The following is an 18,574-nucleotide window of genomic DNA, read 5'->3' on the forward strand; positions in this document are numbered from 1 at the left end:
AAAGACACATATTTGTGACTCCCGCCCAGCCCATTGCCACGATCTCACACTGTAATTAATTCCGCAGAGCCGATATGGGTCCCAGGAAGAGGAAGGACATCCGTTACGGATGCGCCAAGCATAGGCTTCCTCAGAGGAATTAAATACAGGGATGGGGAAATCTGAATTCATTCAGATTATAGAGAGAAAAAGGGGATAAGCTAAGCCCCTTTAGCGGGTAGGTCCCGGCAAGAGACTGCACAAGGATGCACAGAATATGCTGAAAATGTCTTACTGTACAACTATACACAATAGTTTTCAGTCTAAGGTATGGGCATACCATAGGTGTACTGGCTATTATCCATAGTTGCATAATAATAGCTGCCGGCACTGAGCCGGCAGGAGAGAGGAGCGACTGTCCACTGTAAAGCCAAAACTAGTAGCCCCGGCAGCCTGATGGCGTGCCGGAGGCTTGTCTGGCGCCGGCAGCCGGATGGCTTGCCGGAGGCTCGTCTGGTGCCGGCAGATCCCCATCGAAAATGGACGCTTCCCAGCCAACAGGTTATGTGGCAGAGAGAAAGGATGACACCTCGGATAATGGCAGATCGCCGGCAAATCGGCGGCCCCCGGCAGCCGGTCGGCAACGGTAGACCAACACTGACATCATTCAATGAGACAGGTGGGGCACCGAAGATGCTGACGGCTAGCGCCGGCAGGGCAGAGACGGTAGTGGACCGACACTAGGATAGAGAGAGGGATAGGATTGGAGGGAAGAGAGGGAGGGGTAATACCCAGTACCCATTCCAATCTACCCCCGGGAGTGTTCAAATGAAAGGGGAGGGTGCACCTTTCATCCGGCGGAAGAGAGCCAGCAACCGGCTATAATGCCAGAGGCAGCCCAAGGGAGGACCGCAGAACACTCAAGGAAGGGAGGTCCTCCACCGGCAGACCAACCGCCGAAGGCTATCCCATAGTATGACTATATGCGGGAAGCGTAGCAGTATGGACTAACCAACGAAAGGACCCAGCCAGCTCCACAAACCACCGGCAAGCAGTGGAGTTGTAGGACGGCGGACAAGGGTGTGATGGCGAGCCAACACAAAAGGGATGGGGGGGAAGGGGAAAGGATCCTGAGAGGGAGTGTAGGGGGGGCGTAGCACCCACCGGCACTCCCAGGGAAAGGGAATTTGTTCAGGGCTAGCCTAACTAAGTAGGAAGAGACCACTCTCCAGCCTAGGGTAGGTTAGCGTTAGCTCAGCATAGGTACAGCACTGGTGTCCTGTCCTAAACTATAAAGAAACAGAATCCCATGGACTGCCTAACCTAGGCTAGGAGAACTAGTCTCCCAGAACAGGAAAGACAGGGGTAGGACAAGTCGCTAGGCCACAGGGAGGAAGGGTCGTAACCCTACCAAGTGTGGACTAGGGGGAAGGTTAGAGACCCTCCACCTTCAACCTCTAGCAAGGACCAGAAGGAGAAAAACATTCTCCTAAACGTGAGCTTGGGTGAACGACTGGTACTCTGAGGTTCTGTCCCAGACTCAAGCCATGAACAATGGCAAGAAGAAGGGAAGAACAATCCTAGCCTAACCTACCCGAATGCTATTCAGGGTAAGAAGGGTTAGGATGTAGCCTAGGCTACCACAGAGGGAGGGGTTACCTTAAAAAGGTAATTGGGGAGGTGAAGAAGCATACAAGAACCCTAACGTTAGGTTAGGTTCAGGGGAGTCGACTGTAAGATCACTGAAACCCCTTGTATACTTCCTTGAAGGCGAAAAAACATACTGTATGTGCAATCACTGAGTCTTGTATGTGTAAATGCCTAAATCTTCATTTCGTAACATAACACTAGGAACACTTATTATATCATGCAGGAAGTAAACATGAACACTTAGGCATCGAGCCTAGAAAATAGGCTAGCAATCTAACATAGGGTTCGGCTAACTATGTTCGCCGAAGGAATACTATCGGCATAATATAACTAATTCCTAGCAATGAAGACTAAATAACTAATGTTGTTTAATTAGTTATAAGACCGGGAATGCTGTCCTGGCTTACTAAATAAAGCATGAGAGGCGGACAGCAGCGTCGCAACATGACGCCTCCGGTTAGGGCACAGCTCCGCCCCAAAACACAAGAGTTAAGGATAAAAAATAGTTACTTTACGGCTAGAGCTTATTTATACAATACAAGAATATGGTACTCAACTTTCCAGAAGAAGGCGAGGCTGAAGATTGCGACATAATGCGGAAAATTAGCGAATACCGGGAAAAACACTCAGTATGGAAACGCTACATCAGAAGGAATGACGCGGGCGGATGTGATGTTTGTCAAGATGGCAGACAGCTATGGCTGCCGTTTGTTTACGTCTCTCGGTACTGTAACAGTAACACAGGAGGAGAACTTTGCAACGGCCCCTCCTATAACTTGCCACACCTTCCCCCTCGAAGCGGAAACGCTATGTGGGGCGCAGATAGCCATGTGGCGTGTCAAGCATACGTCCCCTGTTGATATACGATATCCAAAAAGGGAAACCTTACGGGTACTCGCGCCAGAAGTTAGAATTCTGTGAAACCTTTAGTTTAATTCTCTGGAAATACCTACTGTAGTCATATACAGTATAACCTTAGGAAGCTACTGAAGGAACCTTCCATTAGGACGTCATGGCTTGAGCCCAAATTAAGTCTTTTTTGGGCTCAAGCCATGTCGTCCTGATGGAAGGTTCCTTCAGTAGCTTCCTAAGGTATATTTAACTACAGTGGATATACCCTTAGGAAGCTACTGAAGGAACCTTCCATCAGGACGTCATGGCTTGAGTCCAAATTAAGTCTTTTTTGGGCTCAAGCCATGTCGTCCTGATGGAAGGTTCCTTCAGTAGCTTCCTAGGGTATATTTAACTACAGTGGATATTCCCAGAGAATTAAACTAAAGGTTATCACAGAATTCTAACTTCTGGTGCGAGTACCCTAAAGGTTTCCCTCTAGGATATCGTATATCAGCAGGGGATGCATGTATTAACACGCCACATAGCTATCTGCACCCCATATAGAGTTAACGCTTCGATATGGGAAGGAGGCTGAGTAACTGCGGAGCCGTTCCAAAGTTACTCTCATTCGTGGCTACTTTTGGTACTCGAGACGTAAACAAACGGGTGCCATTGCTAAATGACGTCACGTCCGTCTTCATCCTTTCGTCTGTAGCTCCTACGCCAAGTCGGATTTTTCCCAAGTGCTTCTTTATCTGCTTACATCGCCGTTATGTCGCAGCTTTCAGCCTCGCCTTCTTCAGGAAAGTTGAGTACCAGGTCCTGGTATTGTTTAATTAAGCTCTGGCCGTAAAGTAACTTCTACTTTTCGTAAAATATTGTGTTTTGTGGAGGAGCTGTGCCGATACCGGACGCGCCATTACGGCGTCGCTGTTCATGTCGAATGCTTTATTTAGTTAGCCAGAACAGCCTTATCGGGTCCTTTAACTAATTAATATTATTAGTTATTTAGTCTTCATAGCTAGGAAGTTATTATATCGTGTTTTAGCGCTCGTTAGACAACGGTCGTTGACCGACCCCATACTAGATCGCTAGCCTAGCCCCTAGGCTTGACAGCCTAGTGCTCATATTACTGCATGATATATATAAGTGTTCCTAAGTTAAGTTATGAAGATTTAGGCATTGTTAAACATACTAGTTACTGTGATGTAAGTGTTTTCACCTTCGGGGACCATACAAGGGACTGTGTTGGTTCGTGTACCAACCCCCTCCTAACCTAATGTAAGAACCCTTGTATGCTTCCTATTCCCCTTACCTACGGGTAATTCCCTCTGGGTAACCTTGCTTCTCCCTTATTCTATAATGGGGAGAATCTTGGTTTCACCCAGAGTATTTATCGATTCTCAGCCTACCCTAAGGGAATGAACCACCCTTAGGGTGGTGCTTGAGACCTTAGGAAGGGCTCTGCCCTTCCCCAGTTGCACTTGGTTGGGTTACTCCTTCCTCCCTGCAACTAGCGATGTGTCTTTCCAGGCCTTCCCAGCCTAGGAGTTGGTCCTCCTAATCTAGGTTAGGCTCTGGGGGGAGATTCTGCCTTATTATAGTTTAGGACAGTACATCAGTACTGTACCTGATCTGTGATACCTATCCTAGGTTAGGGAGTGTTCTACCTTGCCTTGGTGGCCTCTCTCATACAGAGTCTACCCACTTTAAGAAAGACCCCTACTCCCCCCCCCCACTCTATCCCTTTGGTGTAGGCCTGCCTACACACCCCTGTCCTCGGTCCTACAACTCCTCCCTTGGGTGGAGTGGTAGGGCTAGCCTTGTTCTTCTGCTGAGCTGGCCGCTCTGGTACACTTACCCTTCATAGCGTTCTATAAGGGTGGTTGCCGGCGGCGGTCCTGCCGGCGGAGGATTCCCCCTCTTTGGGTGCTCTCTATCCCTCCCTTGGGTTACCTCAGGCTCCCGGCCGTCTGCCGGCCCACTGCCGCCGGATGTTAGGAGTACCTACTCCTATCATGAGTGCACTCTCTCCGGAGGGATGCCGGCGGGATATAGGATATTACCCCTCCCTTCCCTCCTTACCTTTCTCTCTCTCTATCATGGTGCCAGTCCCTTGCCACCTTTACTGCCGGCGACAGCCGCCACTACCTCAGGTGACCTCTATTCATAAGATACCTCCCCTCTAGGACGTCAGCCTACCGCCTGCCGGAGGCTGCCACCTTCCGTCGACATACCGCCGACGTCCCACCCCTTATATTTCCCCTGGTTTACCTAGCGACAGCCAGCCGACTGCCGGAGACTGCCGCCCTCCTGCCGGCATTCTAGGTATCCGCCCTATATATACTGTATATATATCTTATGAGTTGAACTAAGGTTCACCATGCCGTCAGCCGCCGGCTGCCGGAGCCCGCCACCCCTTCCGGCGATCCGCCGCTGTGCCGGGGGTCGCCACTGTGGTGTTGTCCATCTCGGTCGCTCAGTGTGTCCTCCTTGATGATTCTACCCTGAAGGACCAGCTAATATAGTGGCTATGCTGTATGGTTGCACATTACAACATTTCCAGCATACTCTGTGCATCTCAGTGCAGTCGCTAGCCGGAACCTACACATTACTAAGGGGTTTATCCTATTTTCCCCTCTCCCTCAAGGCTCTGAGCGGTCTCAGATCCTTTTACACTCTGCGGACAATTCCTCTATTAAGGAGGCCTAGCTTGGCTCATCCATACAGATTTTCCCTCATTTGGGACCCTAGGGTCCTAAGGAATTGTCTACGGATAAGGTTACGGTAACCGACTGGGCAGGATTCACAAGTATGTGTCTATCTACTTCCCTTCCTGCTCATCTATCTCGAACATATAATTAATATGCTATTATAGATTAAATTATTCTTAAGTCTAGAGTAATGTAAGTCATTCTTATGCCTTCCATGTACTCATGATCTCTTTCTTTTACAGGAGGAGAATGTGAAATGTGAGAGTAACTTCTGTGGAGTTAAATGCCCGGACTTCTACGGCCACAAGGCGTGCCGGACCCACGCCCCCTGCGCCGCCAAGAGAGGCGACCTTAAATATTGGGATCCGCAGAACTGTTCAGTCTGCAAGTCTCTCCTCGATGAAGCGTTCAATAATCCTCCTACCACGGAGGTAAGGGACACTGCTAGAGAGAAGCTGCGCAAATGGGTGCGAGGCTTCCAAAAGAACGCCTCTGGACCTTATCTTCCAAATGAAGATATGAGGGCCTTGCTTTTTCCGAAAGCATCCAAGGACTCGGTGATCCCTCAAGAACAAATTCCCACCGTCCAACTGGTGGTCGAACCCGACATTGTCATGGCACAGTCTATGCGTACGTGCCATATCGATTCCGACGACGTGGAACGTATGTCGGAGGTGTCAGAAGGTACGGAGAAGACCCTCATGGGCTAAGAGCTTGACTATGAGGAAGATCAGGTGGAATATCCTGATTCGGAGAACGAGGTCGCTCCAGCTCCCCCAGTAACCCCAGTGACATCCAAGGAACCTGTTCCTTCGACTTCCACCACCCCGGATCCTCTTCCATCGGCCACTCAAGAGGTCTTCAGGATGCTAGAAGCCCTCATGGACAAGAAGCTGAGAGAGACTCAGGAACAATTCCGGACGACTCTCGTCGGCTTCAAACAACCGAATAAGATTTCGGTTAAGGACCTCCCCCACTGCTCGGAAGCTAACCCTTGGAGATACGCCGAGCACATGCCAATCACAACTGGCAAAATCTTTATTAGTGGAGGAAGTGGAGTTCTTCCCGAACTTCGAGGCTTATCCGGACTGTTACGTCCGACTCAGGTCCGAACCAGCCTCAAAAGAAGAGACCGAACCTAAGGAGGTGATAGTGTTCGATCTCGCAAAGGCCCAAGCTATGCTGGCTCACGCAGTGAAGAGTCGGGGTTTCACCAACTCCAAGATGCCAGCACTGAGCAAAAAGCATCGAACCTTTGTTGCTCCAGCTACTGCGACCTTCCCCTTCGTTGAAAAGGCCTTCCAAGCGGTCATGAAGGCTGTGGAGGAAGGGAAACCTTGCCCTGCACTGGAGGAGTGCAGACCCTTCTCCCTCACTCTTCCCCCCAATGACAGGTACTGGAAAGACCTCCAGCTTGCTTTCACGGTCGGGAAACTAGAACCTGATGTGGCCGGTCGTCAGTTCAACGAGGACCTCCCACGACTGAACGATCATCTCCTTCGTAGGGAAAAGGATACCAAGGAGAGATTCGCCGCTTCGCTGTCACATCAGGTACAGCTAGAACTCATGGCCGGGGACACCAGAGTCCCGGACTTTTACATGGTCCTTGCAAAGTCACACCTGGCGACTGTGACCAAGGATTTGTACAGCTCGCTAGGGCTTGCAGAGCCTGTAGAGAATTCGTGTTTGCCAATGCAACGGTGAAACACGAACCCCGGAGACTGATTTCCTCCAACATCTGGGGCAAACATCTCTTCCCATCCGCCTTGGTGAAAGAGATAGTGGACAAAGCCGCCACGGAGAACCGGAACCTTCTCCACAAGTGGGGCATGTCCCGAAAGAGGAAGTCCTCTCAGGACGATGGCCCTCAGCCTAAGAGGAAATCCTCGAAACCTAGGCCCCAGCAACGTCAACCAAGACGTGTTTCCAGGTCCCTCTACTCCCCAAGTGGCTGCACAGCCACAGCAGACCTTTCAACTGGTCCTCCAACCAGTGGTGTCGCAGTCACCGGTATTCACCCCTGCCTATGAGCAACATTCCACTACCTTTCGTCCCAGAGGTAGAGGCTCAGGCAGAGGCTCTGGCAGAGATTCTTCTCGCCGTCCCTCCAGAGGCAGAGGAGGAAGGGGAGCTAGCGGCCGAGGTGGTAAACCCTCGGGACACCAGAAGCAATGAAGTGCTTCCAGTGGGAGGAAGACTCCGCCAATTCCAGGATCGTTGGACATTCGATCCTTGGGCCCACAGCATCGTCAAGAAAGGACTGGGCTGGAGCTGGACTCAACCACCCCCATCCTTCCAGCAATTCTTCCAACAGTCAACCCCCCTCCTGGAAGAATATGTCCTGGAGCTCTTGAACAAGAAGGTGATCAAGAGGGTAAAGTCAACCAGGTTCCAGGGGAGACTCTTTTGTGTTCCCAAGAAAGACTCAGACAAACTCAGAGTCATTCTAGACTTGTCCCCTCTCAACAAGTTCATTGCAAACAACAAATTCAAGATGCTGACTCTGCAACAAATAAGGACCCTTCTGCCACACAGGGCCTACACGGTCTCCATAGACCTGGCGGATGCCTACTGGCACATTCCAATGAATCACTACGCTTCCTCCTACCTAGGATTTCGACTCCAAAGGAAAAGTTACGCCTTCAGGGCCATGCCCTTCGGGCTCAACGTGGCTCCAAGAATTTTCACCAAGTTGGCAGACGCAATCGTTCAACAACTACGTCTGCAGGGCGTCCAAGTGATGGCCTACCTAGACGACTGGCTAGTCTGATCGACATCGCCCGAAGATTGTCTGAGAGCCTGCAACAAAGTCACCCAGTTCCTAGAGCATCTGGGTTTCAAGATAAACGCCGAGAAATCTCGCCTCTCTCCAGCTCAGAAGTTCCAATGGTTGGGAATCCATTGGGACCTTCAGTCACACCGCCTTTCCATTCCACCGAAGAAAAGGAAGGAAATAGCTGGGTCTGTCAGAAGGCTTCTAAAATCCAAACGGATCTCAAGACGCCAACAGGAAAGAGTTCTCGGCTCTCTACAGTTCGCCTCTGTGACCAACCCAGTGCTTCGCGCACAGCTAAAGGATGCCGCGGGAGTCTGGAGACGATTCGCATCCATCGCTCGAAGAGACCTCAAGAGACGGCTTCCGAACAGACTTCGCTTACTTTTAAAGCCGTGGTCAGAAGCAAAGGCCCTGAAAAGGTCCATCCCTCTTCAACACCCGCCTCCGTCGATCAACATCCACACGGACGCTTCACTGGAGGGTTGGGGAGGTCACTCCCACCAACAGCAGGTTCAAGGAACATGGTCTCCCCTCTTCAAGACGTTTCACATCAACATCTTGGAGGCCATGGTGGTTCTTCTCACCCTGAAGAAACTCTCCCCGCCTCCCTCGATCCACATCCGTCTGACTCTGGACAACTCGGTGGTAGTCAGATGTCTCAATCGTCAGGGCTCGAGATCGCCCCAGATAAATCAGGTGCTTCTCCCTATTTTTCGTTTGGCAGAAAGGAAAAAATGGCCCCTGTCTGCAGTTCACCTACAAGGATTCCGCAACGTGACAGCGGACGCTCTATCAAGGACAAGACCAATAGAGTCGGAATGGTCTCTAGACGCAAGATCATTCTCCTTCTTCTCCCACCAAGTCCCGGAACTTCAGATCGATCTCTTGGCGACGAGCGACAACAATAAACTTCCTCAATATGTGGCCCCATACGAGGACCCCAAGGCAGAAGCGGTGGTCCAAGATCTACCTGTTCCCTCCACCCAACCTTCTGCTGAAAGTCCTATCCAAACTGAGAACCTTCAAAGGGACAGCGGACCTAGTGGGTCCCAAGTGGCCCCAGAGCAATTGGTATTCCTCTTGTCCACCAGGACTTCCCTGCCAGGGGGGCAGGAAGCCAGTTCATCATAGAATCTCTGGTAAGGACAATTACTAAAAATTGTCATAGTCTTTACGGTCTCTAGACCATAGGAATATTGCTCGAAGCCCTTGGCACTTGGATTAAGGGAAAAAATCCACGATACATTAATTCTCTGGTACACCTCCATCAGGACGACATGGCTTGAGCCCAAAAAACGGATTTTGAGCGAAGCGAAACATCTATTTTTGGGTGAGATAGCCATGTCATCCTGATGGACCCTCCCGTCTATTCTAGTTCAGCCTTTCAGGCCCCTCCCTGACCTACTGTATCGCGGAGATTGGTAGGAGCTGAGCTTAGGATGAAGACAGACATGACGTCATTTAGCAATGGCACCCGTTTGTTTACGTCTCGAGTACCAAAAGTAGCCACGAATGAGAGTAACTTAGGAACGGCTCTGCAGTTACTCAGCCTCCTTCCCATATCGAAGCGTTAACTCTATATGGGGTGCAGATAGCTATGTGGCGTGTTAATACATGCGTCCCCTGCTGATATACGATATCCTAGAGCGAAACCTTTAGGGTACTCGCACCAGAAGTTAGAATTCTGTGTTAACCTTTAGTTTAATTCTCTGGGAATATCCACTGTAGTTAAATATACCCTAGGAAGCTACTGAAGGAACCTTCCATCAGGACGACATGGCTATCTCACCCAAAAATAGATTTTTCGCGTCCGTTTTTTGGGCTCAGGCCATGTCGTCGTGATGGAAGTTCCTTCAAAGGTAGCTTCCTAGGTATATTTGACTACAGTGATATATCCCAGAGAATTTACCAAAGGTATCCAGAATTCTAACTCCTGGAGCGAATATCCCTTAAAATTTTAAAAAGGGATATCGCGTAATATCAGAGGACGTATTCTTGACAAGTCTCATGGCTATCTATACCCCCAATAGCGCTTCACTTCGAGGGGAAAGAGAGGCAAGAATAAGGAGAGTCGTTAAAGAGGCGACACTCCTAATGTACTGTAAATAGTGCGCCAAATCGCCACCGCGAGGCGCCACCAAGCCATTCTTTCACTCGTAACTTCGTTGACCGGTGTTATCCCGTGTTTTTTGGCCGCTATGATGTCTTCACCAGCCTCATCAGCTTCTGGAAAGATAAGTAATATCTTTAATTTGTGTAAATGTAAGCTCTTGCCAGTTTTGCTTTTCGATTGAGATCGTAATTGGTAACAAGAGCTGTTGCCAGCCGGATGGCGTCATGGACGCGGTCGTTCTTTCTGTACATTTAGTTAGCCAGAACGACCCTTTCCCGGCATTATTCACTTTAATAACTTTAGCTATTTAGAATTTTAGCTAGGGATTCTTATATTATGTCATTGTTGTCGTGGATTTGGCTATTCATTTCGAGCCTCACGAGTAATAGGCTTCCTAGCCTAGGCACCCACACACTTCATGCATGATATAACCTTCCTGGTAAAGTTTTATTGAAGCACAGGCAATATTTTACACATTTATGATATTACTGTATTATGCTTTCCTCTTCCAAGATAGTATACAGAGAGTTTCAGTGAATGATTCTCAATGCTCCTAGGCTACTAGCCTAGGGGCTTTAGTATACTTTCATACATGTCCCCATTGCTCTTGTATTGCCCTTTAAGGGGAGACTGACACCTCCTATACCTTTTAAGTCGATACTATTTCCTAGGATATTTAAGAGCAATACCCCTTCCCTCTGATTAGCCCAGGCTATTCTCAGTTTTCTTTGCTGTGAAACGAGTTCTGGCAAAGTTTCACTGAGACGTTCCGTTTTCTTTCTCCTAACCACCGAGTCAGTTTTGAGTTTGGAACGGGACATCAGAGTATAAGTCTGTGTTAGGCATCTTCCTGTCTTGGCGAAATTATTTCCCATGTCAGGTTAAGCTGCTCTTACAGGAGGCTAGACCTCCCTAGACCATACTTGGGGGTTTTTGTATGACAATTCCCCCTTCCTTGGCCTAGCAGACAGTCCTGTGCTGGTAGACCTTAGACCGAAGAAATGACTTCTTCACTGCCTAAAGTCTCTGGCACGAGATTCTGTTCTCTTGTGAGATGGTATCCTACGGATGCTCTCTCCCCTGGGGAAATGATTTCTTCTACCTGAGGTTACTCCATGAGACCAGAATCCCTTAGGTTAAGTAGTACCTTCGGGCATTACCTTACCTGTAGGACACCTACTCCCTCCCCTCTATCTCTTTCGTGTTGAATGAACCAACACCCTCCTGGCCATCGTTCTACATTGACCCTAAGGGTTATTGTAGGACTGGCCTGAGGTCCCCTGTCTGCCGCCGGCCGAGCCGGCTTCCGGCGGGTACCCTCATATTCTTTAGTGTTCTTCAGTCCTCCCTTGGACTGCCTTCCATAGCCCTTATGACTGTGATATGGTTGGGTGGAAGCCCAAATTTTATTCCCCCTTCCACTTAAACCTTCATTCTGGATGCAGGCCGGCAAGGCTGAGCCCTTGTCTGCCTCCATCCTCTCTTTCTCTTACTTTCGTTACTGGGCCATGTCAATTGTCTGCCGGCCGGCAGTTGCCCTGCCACCGCTTACTGTGAACGTCGTTGATCGACAACCCAAAGACAATAGACATTCTGGGACTGGCTGCCGGCCGCCGAGTTGCCGGCTGGCAGCTGGCCACCCATACCTGGTCATCTGCCGCCGGCTGCCGCCGGGTCCTACTTGATGGAAGAATCCTCGGCTGCCGGCCGGCAGAGCCGTTGCCGGCGGCCTGCCACCCATTATTATGAAGACAGTTATTGCCTTCAATAGCCCAGAATAGGCCGGCATGTGCCGGCTTGCCCAGCAGACGCCGGCAGGCCCGGCATGTGCCGGCTTGCCCAGCAGACGCCGGCAGACCCGGCATGTGCCGGCTTGCCCAGCAGACGCCGGCAGGTCCGGCATGTGCCGGCTTGCCCAGCAGACGCTGGCAGGCCCGGCATGTGCCAGCAGGCCTGACAGGACTGGCAACTTGTTACCAACAGTCAGTGCTGTAGCCCAGTTTTTCCAACCTACAAGGTGCTTCATGGGCAGCCTATTGTGAGACCATCACATTTAAGAGAGCGATTCTCTCTACCATTAATGATTATTATCCATTATTGTCTTTAATCCCCAATATTGAACCTGGAAGATTGTGTCAAGAAGACACTTCATATCAAAGGATATCATCTTCCCCTAAGAATTCCTATGAATTCTACTTTCAATATTGGAGGTCATAACAATTGGCTGGACAGGAAACACATGTAGGTGTCTTTCCTATCTCTAGCTTACCCTATCCAAGCTAATATTATTAATATTATGTATGCTGAAATCTGAGAATTTTACCGAATACTTATATGCTTTTCTTTCTTTACAGGAGGAGCATCCCGAGTGCGGGAACAGATTTTGCAGGGTCCGTAGTAAGAACTTCCACGGCCACATGTGCAGGGCCCATGCTCGCTATGCAGTCACCAAGGGGGCTCTCAAGTACTGGGTCCCCCAGGTATGTACCGTTTGTGAAAAACTGGTAAGAGGGGCTTTTGATGATCAAAAGTCCACCGAGTCAAGGGACGCAGCAAGGGAAATGCTGCGAAAATGGGTTAGGGGTTTCCAGAAGAACACTTCTGGCCCATACCTTCCTAATGAAAAGATGAGGGCTTGTCTTTTCCCTAGGGCATCTTCGGATGCGGTTATTCCCCAGGCTCAACCTGAGATTCCCCTGGTTCAGATTCCGGTTGAATCTGAAGTTTCAGATGCCTTAGAGAGCATCCAATTAGAGGACAACATGTCAGTTGTCTCAGAGCAGACTGAAAACAATCTCCTAGTGGAGGAATTGGATCAGGCGGATGACGTACCACCTGAGACAGAAGTCGAGAGAGCCGAAACGATTTCGGTATCATCGGCCACAGTGAATGAGCCGGTGCCTTCGACCTCTTCCACTGTACCCCAACTAGATTCTATCAAGAGTACGTTGTACTCGTTGTTGTCCATGGTGCAGGACATTCAAAAGAAATCGTCCGATAAGGAGGCCTCTCTTCGGACAGAAATGCATCAGCTAGTTGCAACACGATTGGCCCCGAAAAAGCTAAACGTTAAGGATCTCCCCACCTTCTCTGACGTTGAAACCCCTGGAGGTACGCAGAGCACATGCCAATGTCGGGGGGGAAGATCTTCCTCTCAGAAAAACTGGGCACTGTCCCAGTAGAGGAAATAGAGTTCTGGCCCAGCAAAGGGGCCTACCCGGATTGCTATGTCCGTCTTAAGACAGAACCTGCATCCAAAGTGGAGACAGAGCCGAAGGAAACTATTGTCCTTGAACTCTCCAAGGCTCAGGCCTTATATACCACCACCTTAAAGGAGAGGGCCTTTACTAGCTCTAAGGTGCCGGCTCTCAGCAAGAAGCACCCATCCTTCATTGCTGACCCCAAACGTGCCTTTCCCTTTATGGACAAAGGGCTTAAGGCAGCCTTAAAGGCAGTTGAGGCAGGGAAACCGTGCCCTACACCGGAAGAGTGTAGACCCTTCACCCTTGCCTTCCCATCAGACGATGCAGACTGAAAGGATGTGCACAACACCTTCACAGTTGGGAAGCTGGAGGCAGATATTGCCTGACGACAGTTCAGTGAAGACCTCCCGAAGCTGTCAGACTTTCTCCTGCGTAGGGAACAGGAGACAAAAGAACGTCTTGCTGCTTCCTTGTCTCTGCAGACTGGCCTGGAGACAATGGCAAGCATCCCAGATACCCCGGACATGTACATGGTCTTCGCCAAATCCCATTTGGCGACAGTAACCAAAGACCTGTACAACTTTATTAAAGCCCGAAGGGCTTGCAGAGAGTTCGTGTTCGCCTCGGCTGCGGTGAGATATGAACCAAGGAAGCTGATAGCTTCTAACATCTGGGGAAAAGACCTCTTCCCAAGTGAAGTGGTCAAAGAGGTCATAGACAAAGCCGCCACTGAGAATAGAAACCTTCTCTCTAAATGGGGCTTGTCCTCTATAAGAAAATCTTCAGCTGATGAGGGTCCTCAGCCGAAGAATAGACCAAAACGACCTAAAGAGCCCTCTCGGCCTAAGCAACAGCAACAGCTTCCCGTGGCCACGTTATCCCAGACAGTGGCACAACCACCCACCACCTTCCAACTGGCGACTCAGTCACCAGTGTTCACCCCAGTGTTTGAAAGGCAATCTACGACCTTTCGGCCGAAGTCTCGAGGTTCCTTTCAAGGTTCCTCCAGACGCCCCTTCAGAGGTAGGGGCAACAAGGGTGGACGTGGCCAAGGAGGTAAATCCTCCACCCAGCACTCAAAGTGAGATGCTACCAGTAGGAGGGAGACTCTTCTTCTTCCGGGATCGTTGGACCTTTGATCCCTGGGCCCACAGCCTAATCAAGAACGGACTAGGGTGGAGTTGGAGCTCAACTCTACCGACCTTCCCTCAATTCTTCCAACACTCAAAACCCACATTGGAAGAATATGTTCAGGAACTCTTGAACAAAAGAGTTATAAGGAAGGCGAAGTCTGTCAGATTCCAAGGAAGGCTATTTTGTGTTCCGAAGAAGGACTCGGAAAAGCTCAGAGTAATTCTGAACTTGTCACCACTCAACAAGTTCATAGTGAACTCACTCACTAAATCCCGTCCGGAATTCTCCGGGTTGGGTCCTGCATCTGATATCGCCATTCTCTCCAGAGACTCCTATCCAATGCCATCTGTGCCAGCTGCTGAAATGTCTCGCCTCTATTTGCTTTCTTGAAGGTTTTCACCCATGTATCTCTTGGTCGTCCTCTCAGTCTATTTCCGCCCTAGTGAACTACAAGTTCAAAATGCTGACGCTTCAACACATCAGGACCCTGTTGCCCAAACGGGCATACACAGTCTCCAATCAGCCGTCAAGTTTCCCCCTACCTGGGATTCAAACTACAAAGAAGACAGTATGTTTTCAGAGCCATGACCTTCGGTCTGAACATAGCTCCAAGGGTATTCACCAAGCTTGCGAATGCAGTCCTTCATCAACTACGCCTAAAAGGAATCCAGGTGGTAGCCTACCTGGACGACTGACTGGTGTGGGCAGCATCCGTAGAACAGTGCAAGCAAGCCTCCAAGGAAGTGATCCGGTTCCTGGAACACTTGGGATTCAATATCAACTTGGAAAAATCTCGACTGTCTCCAGCTCAAAAGTTTCAGTGGCTGGGCGTCCACTGAAACTTGCAGTCACACTGCCTTTCCATTCCATCAAAGAAAAGGAAAGAGATAGCAGGATCTGTCAAAAACCTTCTTCGGTCCACAAGGATATCAAGAAGGCAACAGGAGAGTGTGTTGGGGTCTCTCCAGTTCGCCTCAGTGACAGATCCAGTATTGAGAGCACAATTAAAAGATGCATCAGGAGTTTGGAGAAAATACGCATCAAACGCTCGAAGAGATCTACAAAGACCGATACCAAATTGTCTGCGATCCCTACTCAAGCCATGGTCGGAGGCCAAAAACCTAAGGAACAAGGTTCCCTTACAATCGCCTCCACCGTTCACACGGATGCCTCGAACGAAGGGTGGGGAGGTCACTCTCATCATCGGAAAGTCCAAGGAACCTGGTCTGCCCTCTTCAAAACCTTCCACATCAATTTCCTGGCAGTTTTTCTTTCCCTGAAGAAACTGAAACTCCGCTGCTCAATCCACATCCGTCTGGTTCTAGACAGCGAAGTCATAATGAGATGCCTAAACCGACAGGGCTCGAGATCGCCTCACATAAACCAAGTGATACTAGCCATCCTACGCCTAGCGGAGAAGAAGAGATGGCACTTGTCAGCAGTCCACCTTCAAGGGTTCCGCAATGTGACAGCTGACGCTCTATCCAGGACCAAACCGATAGTCAGAATGGTCCCTAGACGTAAGATCATTCTCCTTCATCTTACACAAAGTCCCGGGACTGTAAATAGACCTCTTCGCAACGAGCGACAACAAGAAGCTACCCCGATATGTAGCCCCGTACGAGGATCCTCTAGCGGAAGCAATGGATGCAATGTCCATAGATTGGAACAAATGGTCCAAGATCTACCTATTCCCTCCAACCAACCTTCTGCTTGAAGTCCTCGACAAACTGAGATCCTTTCGAGGGACAGCAGCAATAGTGGCCCACAAGTGGCCCAACAGCGTTTGGTTCCCTCTGGTAACGGAACTACGCCTGAAGCTGATCCCGTTGCCGGACCCAGTTCTGACTCAGCAAGTGCAGAAATCGACTGTCTCTGCTTCATCAGTGAAAACCCAGAACCTTCATCTCATGATTTTCTCGCCTTAGCGGTCAAGAAACGGTTCGGGATTTCTAGGGACAGTATTAACTTCTTAGAAGAATACAAGTCAAAGTCAACAAGAAGACCATATGAGTCTTCCTGGAAGAAGTGGGTGGCCTTTGTCAAGGCGAAGAAACCTAAGGAGATTTCTATGGATTTCTGTTTGTCCTTCTTCATCCATCTTCATGAACAAGGTTTAGCAGCCAATACGATTACTACATGTAAATCTGCCCTGGCCAGACCAATGCTTTACGCCTTCCAGGTAGACTTTTCCAATGAAATCTTCAACAAGATCCTTAAAGCCTGCGTTAAACTTCGGCCCGCAGCTCCTAAGCCCATTTCATGGTCTTTGGACAAAGTTCTTCATTTAGCATCAATCCTGAAAAATGAGGATTGCGCGCTGAAAGACTTGACTCAGAAGGTGATATTCTTGTTTGCACTAGCCTCGGGAGCCAGAGTTAGCGAAATAGTGGCCCTCTCGAGGGATGATGGCCACATTCAGTTCACAGACAACGGAGAACTGAACCTCTTTCCGGACCCGACGTTTCTCACCAAGAACGAGCTGCCCACTAAGAGATGGGGTCCCTGGAGAATCTGCACTCTGAAGGAAGAAGCATCCCTCTGCCCAGTGGAATGCCTAAAGGTCTATCTTTGTAGAACTTCAGACTTTAAGGGAGGTCAGCTTTTCAGGGGAGAGACTTCCGGTTCAACGTAATCCTTGAAACAGATAAGGGCAAAAATCACTTACTTTATACGCAGAGCGGATCCAGACAGTACACCCGCAGGTCATGATCCGAGAAAAGTTGCCTCGTCTCTGAATTTCTTTCAGACGATGTCGTTTGAAAGCCTTCATGCTTATGCTGGATGGAAGTCCTCCAGGGTTTTCCTCAAGCACTATGCGAAGCAATTGCAAGAAATTAAATTTCATGTGGTGGCGGCGGGCAGTGTAATAAAACCTGCTGCTTGATTACTGCGAAGAACAGTGCACTATTTGGGACTTATAGTGAAGGGTGTACATGATAGACTCGTAAGGCATATCATGTTGAGTATTGTGTTTAGTGATGACACTATAGACTGTTCTCTCTACATAGGTGACATTAAGCATAATAGACTGACACAAGTGCCAGGCATACTTATGCACAGTGTTCCTAGTAACAACAGAATGTATAGTGAAATTCTATATTTCCCTTAGAGTGGCTATGTTTCCTTTTCAGGTGAAACCTATTTTATTTCTGTTATTACTGTTTATGCTTTTATGCAGAATTGTTCAGCATACAATGTAATTGAATACAATCATGATTTCTATTTTTGTAATAAACAATAGAAAGATTCTTTGCGTCTCTTTCGCCCCAAACATTCCAGTGTATGTATAAGTCAGAGTATCCTTGACTCTTTTGATATTTAAGAAAATATCGGAACTAAGAATTATATTGTTCCAAGCAAACAGGTAAGATCTTGTTGTACTAGACTGTTCATTTTACTGTTTAAAGTTTCCTACACGTATATAAACCTGTCCGTCTCTTTATCGACAGACCTGGGAGGTACAGTAACCTGCACAGATCAATACCATCCTAATACAGACTATGCTTTACGTATATGATGACACTAACACACAAACTGTTTGCTAGATTGTTTCCTTGAACTCACAATCCCCGGGTTTTTTTCTTGAGTCTACCCAGACTCTTCCCTGTAGGGGGCAGGAAGCACTGACATATTTCATGATCAGCTGATTGATGTATAACGGTAAAATCATGTGTCTCTAGGTCTAAAAGACCAAAAGGAAAGATTTATCTCGAGATGAACAGCACTATTGAAAATCCAGAGATACATTAATGCTCTGGTAAACTTCCATCACGATGACAGGGCCTGAGCCCAAAAAACGGAATCTATTTTTGGGCGAGGTAGCCATGTCGTCCTGATGGACCCACCCTCTTTTGGACAAAAGGATAAAGATTCCCTCCCTATGGTACTGTATCTGCAACACCTACAAAGCTACAAAGAATGGCTTGGTGGCGAATCGCGGTGGCGATTTGGCGCACCATTTACAGTACAGTAGGAGTGTCTCCTCTTTAACGACTCTCCTTATTCTTGCCTCTCTTTCCTCTCGAAGTGAAAGCGCTATTGGGGGTGTAGATAGCCATGAGACGTGTCAAGAATACGTCCTCTGATATTACACGATATCCCTTTTTAAAATTTTAAGGGATATTCGCTCCAGGAGTTAGAATTCTGGATACTGTACCAACCATGTGTC

The sequence above is a fragment of the Palaemon carinicauda genome, chromosome 38, assembly GCF_036898095.1.
Source record: "Palaemon carinicauda isolate YSFRI2023 chromosome 38, ASM3689809v2, whole genome shotgun sequence".
Classification (NCBI taxonomy): Eukaryota; Metazoa; Arthropoda; class Malacostraca; order Decapoda; family Palaemonidae; genus Palaemon; species Palaemon carinicauda.